This window comes from Leopardus geoffroyi, chromosome D3 (genome assembly GCF_018350155.1).
Source record: "Leopardus geoffroyi isolate Oge1 chromosome D3, O.geoffroyi_Oge1_pat1.0, whole genome shotgun sequence".
Classification (NCBI taxonomy): domain Eukaryota; kingdom Metazoa; phylum Chordata; class Mammalia; order Carnivora; family Felidae; genus Leopardus; species Leopardus geoffroyi.
Window position 1 is genome coordinate 77,946,628 of NC_059339.1, and position 11,626 is coordinate 77,958,253.

Genomic DNA, 11,626 nt, shown 5'->3' on the forward strand with positions numbered 1-11,626 from the left:
TGTACCATATTGTGAACAGGTGAATTTTAAACAAGTAAAATTGAATATATTATTAAATACTGGTATAATACAAGTGTCAAGAAATTTGGGGTGCCTGGGGGGGGGGCTCAGTCCGTTAAGCATCTGACTCTTGATTTCGGCTCAGGTCACGATCTCACGGTTTGTAGGATTGAGCCTCGCGTCGGGCTCTGCACTGATAGCATGGTGCCTACTTAGGATTCTCTCTCTCCCTCTCTCTCTCTGCCCCTCCCTTGCTCACTCTCTCTCTCTCTCACAAAAACAAATAAACTTAAAAAAAAAAAAAAGAAATTAGCAAAAACATGTTACCCGACAGGGCATGTATAACTGAATCTATGGTATTCTTATAAGGAGGTGATTTAATGGGGCGCCTGGGTGGCGCAGTCGGTTAAGCGTCCGACTTCAGCCAGGTCACGATCTCGCGGTCCGTGAGTTCGAGCCCCGCGTCAGGCTCTGGGCCGATGGCTCAGAGCCTGGAGCCTGCTTCCGATTCTGTGTCTCCCTCTCTCTCTGCCCCTCCCCCGTTCATGCTCTGTCTCTCTCTGTCCCAAAAATAAATAAACGTTGAAAAAAAAAATAAAAAAAAAAATAAGGAGGTGATTTAAAACAGTAGATCATTTGTTTCACTAAAAATCTCAACAGAAATATATGAGAACCAACAAGCATAAGTGCTCAGTAAAAAGCAAGTTTACCTGTGAAGGGACACTGGCTTTTATCCATGAGGAAAGCCTTTTCAGATTAAAAATTTTTTTAATGTTTATTTATTTTTGAGAGAGAGAGCACAAGCGGGAGAGAGAGGGAGACACAGAATCCGAAACAGGCTCCAGGCTCTGAGCAAGTGGTCAGCACAGAGCCTGATGCAGGGCTTGAACCCACAACCTGTGAGATCATGACCTGAGCCGAAGTTGGACACTCAACCGACTGAGCCACCCAGGTACCCCTGATTAATACTTCTTTTGTCAAAAACAGCTTCTCATGTATCGTCTTCCCGTCAGCTCCACATGGCAATAGCCACAGTTCTTTTTGAGACAGAATTCTCGTGTTTACTGTATTTCTTTGCTTTCTTGCTCCCATGACTCTGTTTATCAGTTTAATTTCAACTCCCCGAGGCCATCAGGCTTCAATGAGAGAGTTGAGTATGTACTTCGTCTCTTTTCGCCAAGCCATTCTGTGCAAGTGAGAAGATTTTTTGGACCCCACACCATTAATGGAACTTTGCTCAAAGACATCTTAATTCATCGACGGGTGTTAACAAGGAGTGTGATGGCCATACCCTTCATGGGTCCCCTGATGCGCAGGGTTGGGTTTTCACTGGCCCCTGCTGCAGGAGTAAAATGTACGTCCCAAATTACTGCAGGCATAGTGTCCTTGCCGCCCCCTACCTGGCCCTTAGGTCATTTGTTTTAGGTCTTTGCTATAGCAGTGGCCCACCTCTATAGACCGATTTTTGTATTATTCAGCATATGCAAAGCTATGCTAGAGGAAAAACAACCCTGATATTTCAGTGGCCTAGAATACATTATTTCCCTCTCTTGCCACATGTCCGTTTCAGGTCAGTGGGGGACCCTTCTTTATTTTATTCTCTCCTCTGGATGCATGCTGATAAAATCTCTACCGGCTAGAACATTACCAATTATCATGGAAGATGGAAGGGAACATGAGAAGTTGACCACCTACCCAAAAGGGGCACCTCTCAGTTTTGCTCACATTTCACTGGCCGAAGCAGTCAGCTGGCCTACCACCCTAACTTCAAGTGGGCAGACGACTGACATCTTTTCACGTCCCCAAAAAGAGGAGTCGCGGAAATATTGATAAATAGCACTCGTGACTCTACACCCATTTAGCAAAAAAACATAAGGGTGTATATACTCGCCTTCTGACACACACATCATTTATGTTGGACTTACAATCTCTAGGGACGTATTCCTATAGTAAATTAAGGAAACCAGAATTTAATTCTCAAAACTTCCAGCTTTAAAGGATGTCATTGGCATGGTCCACATATTACAGAGAAAACCTCTAGAATGGAGAGAAACATTTATAAATAGATATTAGAACAGGGCGACGGAATTTGCGAATATTTTGTTTGCCAAAAGTCATAGGAATGTATTTGCTTCTGCATGGATACTTCTCTTTTTCCAAATGGATCCTTTTTTAAGCTCCAAAAAAAGAGATGACCATTAGTGAGCACAACTGCCTTAAGACTTTAAGACAGATAGTATGATCTGTACAATATGATCCAAGTCTAGTTTTTCCATTGGTTGTCTGGTTACTCAATAAATATTTGATTGATTGAGTAATCCCATGGCCCAGACAAATACTGTGGCCACAGAAGGAAACAACAATAAGCCAGATGACAAAAAAAAAAAGTTTCCATTCCAAATCCATTTGGCCACAGGCACACAAACTCAGTCATAAAGCTGGAAGCACTTCTCCGAGGTTGATGCTGGAACTCATAGCTAGGCGCTATTTATAACTTTGGGAAGATTTTTCTAGATAAAATATTTAAACACGCTTTTGGAAAGCAAATGTCTTTGTTCACTTTATTGTCCAAGCTCTCTTTGGTTAATTTCTCTTTTTTATTTTCTCCAAACTCTCAAAAGAGAAAGTTCATTTTTTTCATGTGGCGAGGAGCAAATAATTTGCTCATGATTGAGAAAATTGGTGGACATATAAACATGGTGCTTTTCTTAGCCCTAGACCTAGCTGGCGTTCTGTAGAATAAAGGCATTGCCAAAAATGTCTGCTTCACGTAGGTGTACAAGACAAAGATGCCCTAATCATAGCTCAGACTCAGGAAAGGTGTTCCTGGGAACCTCGGCATCTTCTTTCAGAGACTTTCCTGGATCTCCCATGATGAGAACTTCTGCTAAGTCAGGGCTCCAGTGGGTAGGGATATGCCAAGGCAGGGGCCTCTCCCTGCCAGGTTGAAGTGGTTTAGCTGTGTTAATCTTTTCAGAAGTCAAAATTTAGGAAAGAAGTGGGCAGGTTGGTCAGAGGTCCAGAGGTTCATGCGGGCTCCGTGGAGTGGGGACTCAGCATGTGCTCATCTACAAGATCAAGGGTCAAACAAGAAAGCAATCAGTGGGCGGCAAACTGGGGGGTCGTGCAGGCTGGGACTCCTTCAGGACACAGATGGGGAGAAGCAGAAGCAGGCTCCATAATAAGCAAAGCTGAGTGGGGAGCCATATAGAGACTAGTCCACGGGGAGAGACTCCTGCCAAGATTTCTTCCAGCGAGGCCCTTACAGCAACTTGGGCTGGTGAGCAAAAGCTACATTTACCAGGGTTCCTCCAGGCTCCCTGGGATGGCTGTCTGGAGGAGATCTTTCTCCAATCCTAATGGGGCACAAATATTTTGGGGCAGTCATGTAAGAAAGAAGAAGTTTTTGTTCAGATGAGGATCATGCCATTTGGTCCAAGAATGCTCTGAGTCTGACTTGGGAAAACAGTTTATTGAGGCCTTAGAGAGAGACGTACTGAGAGATCGTAAGGGGGCATGATTCTTTTTACATTTTTTAAAAATGTTTATTTAGTTGAGAGAGAGAGAGAGAGAGAGAGAGAGACCAAGTGTGAGCTGGGGAGAGACAGAGAGAGAGGGAGACACAGAATCTGAAGCAGGCTCCACCCTCTGAGCTGCCAGCACAGAGCCTGACGCAGGGCTCAAACTCGTGAACTGCGAGATCATGACCTGAGCCAAAGTTGGACGTTCAACCAACTGAGCCATCCAGGTACCCCAAGGGGACATGATTCTTAATGGGGGGGGGGGGGTTCCTGTGTCCCTGGAGGCACCTGGAATGACTTTAGGTGATACAGAGCAAGGCCAGTGGTTGTGACTAGAGAGGCTTGGGAGGCTAGGGAAGGGCAGGAGGGAGGCAGGAAGGGACATCAGACAGAGCGAGGCCAGGTAAGTGGGTACCATAATTCTTCTGGCCCCATAGTTTTGAAAAGACTCTCCCCATTTCAGAACCTACCACATCCATCCCTCTGACCCAAGACTTGGGATCAACCAATTGCCAAGCCAAGGACTTTCTAGAAGAGAGTGATCAAAGATGGATGGGGAAAGAGTGGGGTCCCAGAGCCAGTGTGTGAAGCCTTCCCTCACTCACTTCACTGACCAGATCCATTCAGGGAGCCTGAGATCTAGTTTTCTGGGAAGATTATGGAGGAGATACGGCTATCGATTCTTGTTCAGCCCCCACTGAGGCAGTGGAGCTCTGTAATTAAGAATGGCTGTGATTCACAGAAAATGAAGAATGTTCTGGAATAAAAAAGTGGGGGAAGACCGTATTCTTCAAAAGTGTCAATGCCATAAAAGGGAAACAATTCTAGGTTAAAGGAAGCCAAAGAGACATGACAAGTAAATCCAATGCTTGACCATAAACTGGATCTGACCATAAACTTGGTGGGGTGGCAGGGAGAGAGGCGCTTGGGGAGGCACAGGGATGCTATAAGGGGGATTAGGGCAACGGACAAAATTGTAATATGACAGTAGATTAGATAAAAATACTGCTTCAAGGAAAATACCGAGGCTATGAAAGAGACTAGTCCTACTCTTAAGAAATATAGGAGGGGTGGGGGGGTGCCCTGGGTGGCTCAGTCAGTTAAGCATCTGACTTTGGCTCAGGTCATGATCTCGAGGTCTGTGAGTTCAAGCCCCGCATTGGGCTCTGTGCTGACAGCTCAGGGCCTGGAGCTTGCTTTGGATTCTGTGTCTCCTACCCCCCCCCCCCCAATCTCTGCCCCTCCCCAGCTCGTGCTCTGTCTTGCTCTCTTAAAAATAAATAAATGTTAAAAAAATAATAATAGAAAAAAGAAATATGGGGAGAGAGCACAAACAAGTAAGCCAGTGGGGTAAAATTTAACCATGGGTCAATTTTGGTCAAGTGTATTGTATTCGTTTATCATGAGTAGGAACATAAACGTGTAATTTATTATTCAAACCAGGCCACACTGGAGAATGAAAGAGAACACAATTCAAAACTATGCCAGAACAAGTAAAAACCAGGATAGTCCTGGGCAAAGCAGAACCCAAGTGATAGGTGACATTTAAAGTACATTATTGAATAAATGATGTTTGGACAATCAGCAACTGACAAACTGAGAACACTATTTCACAGACTCTAGGTTGATCATATACTTAAAAAGAAAAGATAAACAATAAAAGTACTAAAAGAAAACCATGCAATAATTTTCTTTTATAGTCCTTAGAGAAGGGAATGTCTTTATAACACAAAAACCCAAACGATAAGAAAATTTTACATGGCAAAACCATCAAAAGCAAGGTAAAAAGACACCGGAAACAATATTTGCGATTCGTATCTCAGCTAAAGAGCCAATTACCCTAATATATAAAGAGCTTCTACAAATCAATTTTTAAAATGTCATTAGCTTCATAGAGAAATGGGCAAAATATAAGGGCACAATTCACCAAAAAAATAAAATCAGATGAAAAGTTACTCAATCTCAGGCATCATATGAGAAATGCAAAATAAAATTTTTGATTAATAGGAACAAAAAGTCTGATAACATGCTTTGCTCATGTGGAAGTGACAACATAACATGAGAACATGACTTGCACATTCTTCATTGTGATATAAATTGTCCAAACTTATAATAATTATTAAACTGTTCCTTAATCTTATATTTTAAAGCTTGCTGTTAGGGGCACCTGGGTTAGGCATCTGACTCTTGATTTCAGATCAAGAGCAAAATTTGCTAATTTCTTCCAGCTGAGCCCACCTAATGACCAAAATTTTACTTCACTTCTGAATTATTACCACCACTTGGTGACAGCATGCACTAATTTCATGTTCTTATCACCTTTAAAAAAATTTTTTTTAAATGTGTATTTTTGAGGGAGAGAGAGACAGAGCATGAGCAGAGGGAGGTACAGAGGGAGAGAGGGAGACACAGAATCTGAAGCAGGCTCCAGGCTCTGAGCTGTCAGCACAGCTTGAACCCATGGACTATGAGATCATGACCTGTGCTGAGGTCGGGCGTTTAACCGACTGAGCCACCCAGGCGCCCCTCGCTTTTGAGTGATAAATCAACCTCTTGAAAAATGAACTTGTAGCAGCTTAAGCTATCCCACACAACAAATTCTCTCATTTTTTCATATTTAGGCTTGTCCTCTATGCTCTATACCCAACATGCATAGTGAAACCTAAATCTTCAGATATCCTTAACCCATCAATGGCCACATCATCAACAGAAATCTCACTGGATTCTCCAGACCTCACTAGAGCATCTATCCAGGAATCAGGGTGGAGTTTTGCTGTTCGTGGCTGATGTTTGTTTTGCCCCTCCTTTGATCTTTAGAGCTTTTAGCTCCGACTGTCATTAGTGATCCACTAGATGTCACTGTCACGTAAATTAACAGTCGGTGCTCTAAAATCCAAACTCCCATCTTTAAAAGACTGGACATTGAAGGTACACTCGGTTGGTTCCAAAGAGCAAAGTATTAATCAGCGTTTCACACACAAGTGTACCCTGCGGGGGTAGGAAACAGAGAAAGGAAGGCTCTCAGAAATCTGGCAGGAAAGGAGGGCTCCAAACGATGAAAGAATGCTGTGGATTGGAATCTGAGATTATCTTTCAGTTTGTAATTAAACGTACCTGAATAAAATGAGGGAACATGACAAGCAATGATCTGGATGGAGAGCATACCAGGAAGTAGTACCAGCAAGTGCAAAGGGCCTGAGGCAGAGAGAGAGAGCCAAGGATCAGTATTGAGGAAGCAAGGCCTTGTAGGGCTTGGTAAATGTGTAAATTTCATCCTCAATGAGACGGAAGGCACTGGAAGAGTTTTTCCTTTCCGTCTGTCTTTCCTTTTGAGGTATAATCGACATAACATTATATTAGTTTCAACCATACAAATAATGATTTGATATTTGTGTATATTGTGAAATAATAATAAGTCCAGTTAACATCACCCTGCATAGTTACACATTTTTTTCTCATGAGGAGAAATTTCAAGATCCACTCCCCCAGCAACTTTCTTTTTTTTTTTTAAGTTTATTTATTTATTTTGAGAGGGGGTGGGGAGGGACGGAGAGAGAGAGAGAGAGAGAGAGAGAGAGAGACAGAATCCCAAGCAGGCTCCAAACTGTCTGTGCAGAGCCTGATGGAGGGCTTGAACCCACGAACCGGGAGATCATGACCGGAGCCGAAATCGAGAATCAGATACTTAACCGACTGAGCCACCCCAGTGCCCCGCCCGCTATTTTCAAATATGCAATAGACACTATTAACTATAGTCACCATGCTGTGCACTACATGATTTCTAACTCTCCATGGAGAAGCCCTCAAAATCTATTTGATGTAATCACGAGGAAACACTAGATACACCCAAACTGAGAAATTTTCTATAAAATACGTAGGCTGGGGGCACCTGATTGGCTCCATTGGTAGAGCGGGCAACTCTTGATCTCAGGGTTAGGAGTTCAAGTCCCACATTGGGTGTAGAGTTTACTTAAAAATAAAATTAAAAAAACATATAAGTAGTCTTCTTAGAAATGTCAACGTCGTAAAAGGCATAGAGCAGTTGCGAAAGCGTTCGGAGTAAAGGAGAATAAATGACAGCTGAATGCACACCGTGATCCGGGCTGCATCCCAGACTGAATGCGCGGAGGACGTTCCTGGGACAATGAACGGTATTGGAACATGGGTTAGAGATTAGCTAAAACTATGGTGTTGATATTAAGTTCCTGCAGTTGATAATTGTCCTGTGGCCATGTAAGAGGGCATCTTGGTTTTAGAGGAAACCCCATGAAGTGGCAAAGGGGTGGTTTGGGAGTCCTGAACCCAGTTAGAAAGTGGGCAGCCTGCAAAGGGCTCCCCTCACAAGTGAGTCTGTATGAAGTTGTGCAGGGATTTGACCACTGAACCATCCCCCCGAAGGGAGCAAGGACCTCAGTAAGGGGACTGCACATCTACAACCTTGATCCTTCTAACCCTCATTTTTATGCAACAGGGTTATATGTTCTTTGTTTTACCCCATCTCCAAAGCAGTTTCTATGGTGGGTGGGTGTGTGTGTGTGTGCACAACAGGTGTGGGCTGCACCTGCTGTTGGCGGTCCAAAGGAAACCACAGGTGGTGCAAGTAGGCACCGCCCCTGCAATTTAGAAGTTATGTGGGAAAGTGGAGCGAACCCAGGAAAAGGGGATATGCTAAAGCAGGTGCAAAAGGACTTCCTATTAAAAGAAGTCTAGAAAAATAGAGGTCATATTGTTCAGAACGGATGACACTTAATTCCTGTCTTCACATACATAAAAGATGGCTTAGGGGCGCTTGGGCGGCTCAGTTAAGCGACGGACTCTTGATTCCCGCTCAGGTCATGATCCCACGGTTTGTGAGTTCGAGCTCCGCACTGCGCTCCATGCTGACAGTGTGGAGCCTGCTTGGGATTCTCTGTCTCTCTCTCTGCCCCTCCCCTGCTTATGCTCTCTCTCTCTCTCTCTCTCAAGAATAAATAAATTAAAATAACTTTTTTAAATAAAGAAGATAAAAGAAGGCTTGGCAAGGAGGGTTATTCCCCAGTTGCCCTCCACCTTCCCTGAGATAGAAACAAGAAAACGAGTTCAAATTTTAAAAGACTTTTTCATTAAACATTTGGATTTATTGCTCTTGGAAAATCAAACTTGAGCTACCGTGGGTTCCCAGAGGACCTTCAAAAGAATACCCAACTGCCCACTTTGGAACACTCAGATATATCCGCACCCGAGGAGAGGACAGCTGCCCTTTGCGGATGTGATAAAAATGGCAGTGGAAGCTCATGACCACGTCCCAGAGCTTTTCCAAGGCCCCCCGCTGAGCTGGAGGCTCCTGGTAGCTGTTCTTACCTCTCTAGGATCACTACTGCTGCCATTCAAGGCCACAATTAAATGTAAACGTCATCCGATGGGGACAACACGTGCTGTTATGATCAGCCACTAACACCTCATCTCCTTAAGTTGTCACAGTAGCCTGTCAGCGGCCCTTCGTAAAAAAAAGGAACAAACAAGTTAAGTTTTTTTTTTTTAATTTTTTTTTTCAACGTTTAGTTATTTTTGGGACAGAGAGAGACAGAGCATGAACGGGGGAGGGGCAGAGAGAGAGGGAGACACAGAATCGGAAACAGGCTCCAGGCTCTGAGCCATCAGCCCAGAGCCTGACGCGGGGCTCGAACTCCCGGACCGCGAGATCGTGACCTGGCTGAAGTCGGACGCTTAACCGACTGCGCCACCCAGGTGCCCCAAACAAGTTAAGTTTTGATGGTAGGGAAGGAATTGGAGGAACTTTAGAATTTAGGGAGAGGAAAAGTCCAGGCGGGGCGGGCGTTGCCACTGTTAACGATCTGGGGGATTCACAGGAGGGACTGAGCATGGGGGGGGGGGGGGTTCTTGCTGTGCTTCTCTTCCTCCTCCCCCATCCTCTTCTCTCTCCCCTCCCCAGTCTCTCCCCTCCTTCCTTCTGCAATTATTTCTGCACTTATCACGAGGCATCACACTGGACGTTAGAGGCATGGTCCTAGGTTCTGAGCATGCCTTGTCTACATTTTGATGCCTTTTACTTTTCCAAGGCGAACACTGTTCTTCATGCCCCGTGCACAGAATTAACCTGATGATTTAATCTGTTTTGTTCCCTGGGACTCTCAATACTGGAGAGAAGGGCACGCGGCAGGAAAAGCCTCATCTCGGAGACTCGCACACCAGCTGCAGCACTGACTTTCAACATCCTGCAGAGTCCTGTCCCTTAGAAACCAGGCGCACGTAACTCGTGTAGACAGACACTTACCTACCCTGTAGCTGTTACGGCTGTATGCGAAAAATCCCTACTTTGCTTCACCCAGTCGTAGTTGCATTTTGTTTTGGTTTTTCTTTTTTGAGAGAGTGAGGGAGGGGCACAGAGAGAGGGAGAGAGAGAGAGATCCCAAGCAAGGTCCTCACACTCAGTGCAGAGCCCGCTGCGGGGCTCGAACTCACCAACTATGAGATCAAGACCGGAGCGGAAGTCGAGAGTCAAATGCTTAACTGACTGAGCCACCCAGGCGCCCCCGTTGTTGCATTTTTTTTTTTTTTTTAAGTCCAAAGGGTCTATTGTTTGTTCTATCAATTTGACGATGGGATTTGAGATTCTTTCTACTGTTTTCTAAGTACTTGATGTGCCATTAATAGGTGAGGTCACACAGTGACTGTTCAGCCTCCCCTGTAGCTTTTTCCCTAAAGAAAAAACTTCCCTGTGGGTGCATTGCACTCAGAAAGCTCAGCTTTCAGCCATTTAATTTTGTACATTTTTTTTTCCAAAGTAAAGCTTAATGCAATAGCATCATGCTTAAAATCCTAAAACCACTTTAGTATTAGGAACCATATCCGAAATGATATTTAGCAAAATATAAAGGATTAGACACCACATTTACCATTTGAAAGGTTTCCTCTCTAATTCCTTATTATTACAATGTGTTCATTCCACACATTTTACGGGGCGCCAGCTCAGTGCAGGCTTTGGGACGGGCAATACAAGCACAAATACACTTACTGCCAAGGTCTAGCTCTCCTCTCCGCCCCGGGGCACTTCTCTCCCGAGCTTAACCAAAACCAGACCCCTGAGACCACTGGGTTGTATACTAAAGGCTTGAATATCGGATTGGCTACTGGAAACCCACGCCCTAACTACTGCCCTGAAGAACGATGTCAGGGGGCAGGTAGACAGACCCCAGTCCTGCCACCAAACGGGACGTATTCGTTCATCTGCCCCAACTCGCCCTAGGGTGAAAACATCCGTTTTCAGGGACACTGTGAGACCCAGGAGGGGAGGAACACATGTGTCGCCGGGATCCTCCGAACAAGGGCTGAAACCCCGAGCACAACAAATAGTTTCCGTTTCTCCACTGGCACGAGAGCAGGCATGTCCAAAAAGCAAGCGGGCCTCATCTGTTCCCACTTGTGGATCAAAAGGCAGCTGAACCCAGGGGAGGGGAGAAGCGTGAGATCATTCATAAATGCGTGCTTACTGCCCTCGGACTGGAAGTCTCTGAGGCTGTCGTGCAAGTACCTGGCACGGGGCTCCACGGGGAGCAGCAAATGCAAGGCTCGAGGGTCGGGCCCAACCACGCGGGCCGTGTGCCCTTCCTGAGTCCCCCACAAGGACGTCCCCGTCCCTCCCCCCGCCCCCCCCCCCACCTTGGCGGCTGCGGTCATTGTCCACTCACTGCTGTTTCCTCGGCTGCACTGGTTCGTCAGCCCCCTGCCCGACTGCAGGATGGAGAAGTTGGCCGAATCTCCACCGGATTTTGTCGGATGCCTCCGACTGTGTAATCCCACTCCCCGCCCTGCGCTTCACCTGCCTCGGGGCCAAGCTGGGAGCCCGAACTTCCTCTTCCGCTGGCCTGTCTTCCCGACTCCTCCCCTCCACCCTGCTCCCAGCCTATCCTCCCACCCACCCGGCCTGGCCCCTCCCCACTGCGGGCCAACCTTTTTGGTGTGGCCCATTGCCAAGTACCTCCGAGTCTCCCACGCTTGTCCCTACGCTTCCTTCCCCCACGCAATTACGTGTGCGTTGAGGACTGGGCCCATCGCTTCCCTTACCTTTGAGGTGGCCGTCGAATATCGTGGCCGGCACTCGAAAA

The 11,626-nt window shown here is 45.8% G+C and overlaps 1 long non-coding RNA gene across 2 annotated transcripts; it reads right to left on the bottom strand.

Moving 5' to 3' along the window:
- Nucleotides 1-2,547: 2,547 nt before the first annotated feature.
- On the bottom strand, nucleotides 2,548-11,405 carry LOC123587535. 2 transcript variants are annotated; one of them, XR_006707357.1, is made up of 3 exons: nucleotides 11,210-11,404; nucleotides 6,636-6,716; nucleotides 2,548-3,068 (listed from the first exon to the last, which is right to left on the bottom strand). It is a non-coding gene; the product is annotated as an uncharacterized LOC123587535 (long non-coding RNA). The 2 variants fall into 2 exon arrangements; XR_006707358.1 differs by lacking the exon at nucleotides 2,548-3,068 and adding an exon at nucleotides 6,106-6,509 and having other exon boundaries at nucleotides 11,210-11,405.
- Nucleotides 11,406-11,626: the final 221 nt, after the last annotated feature.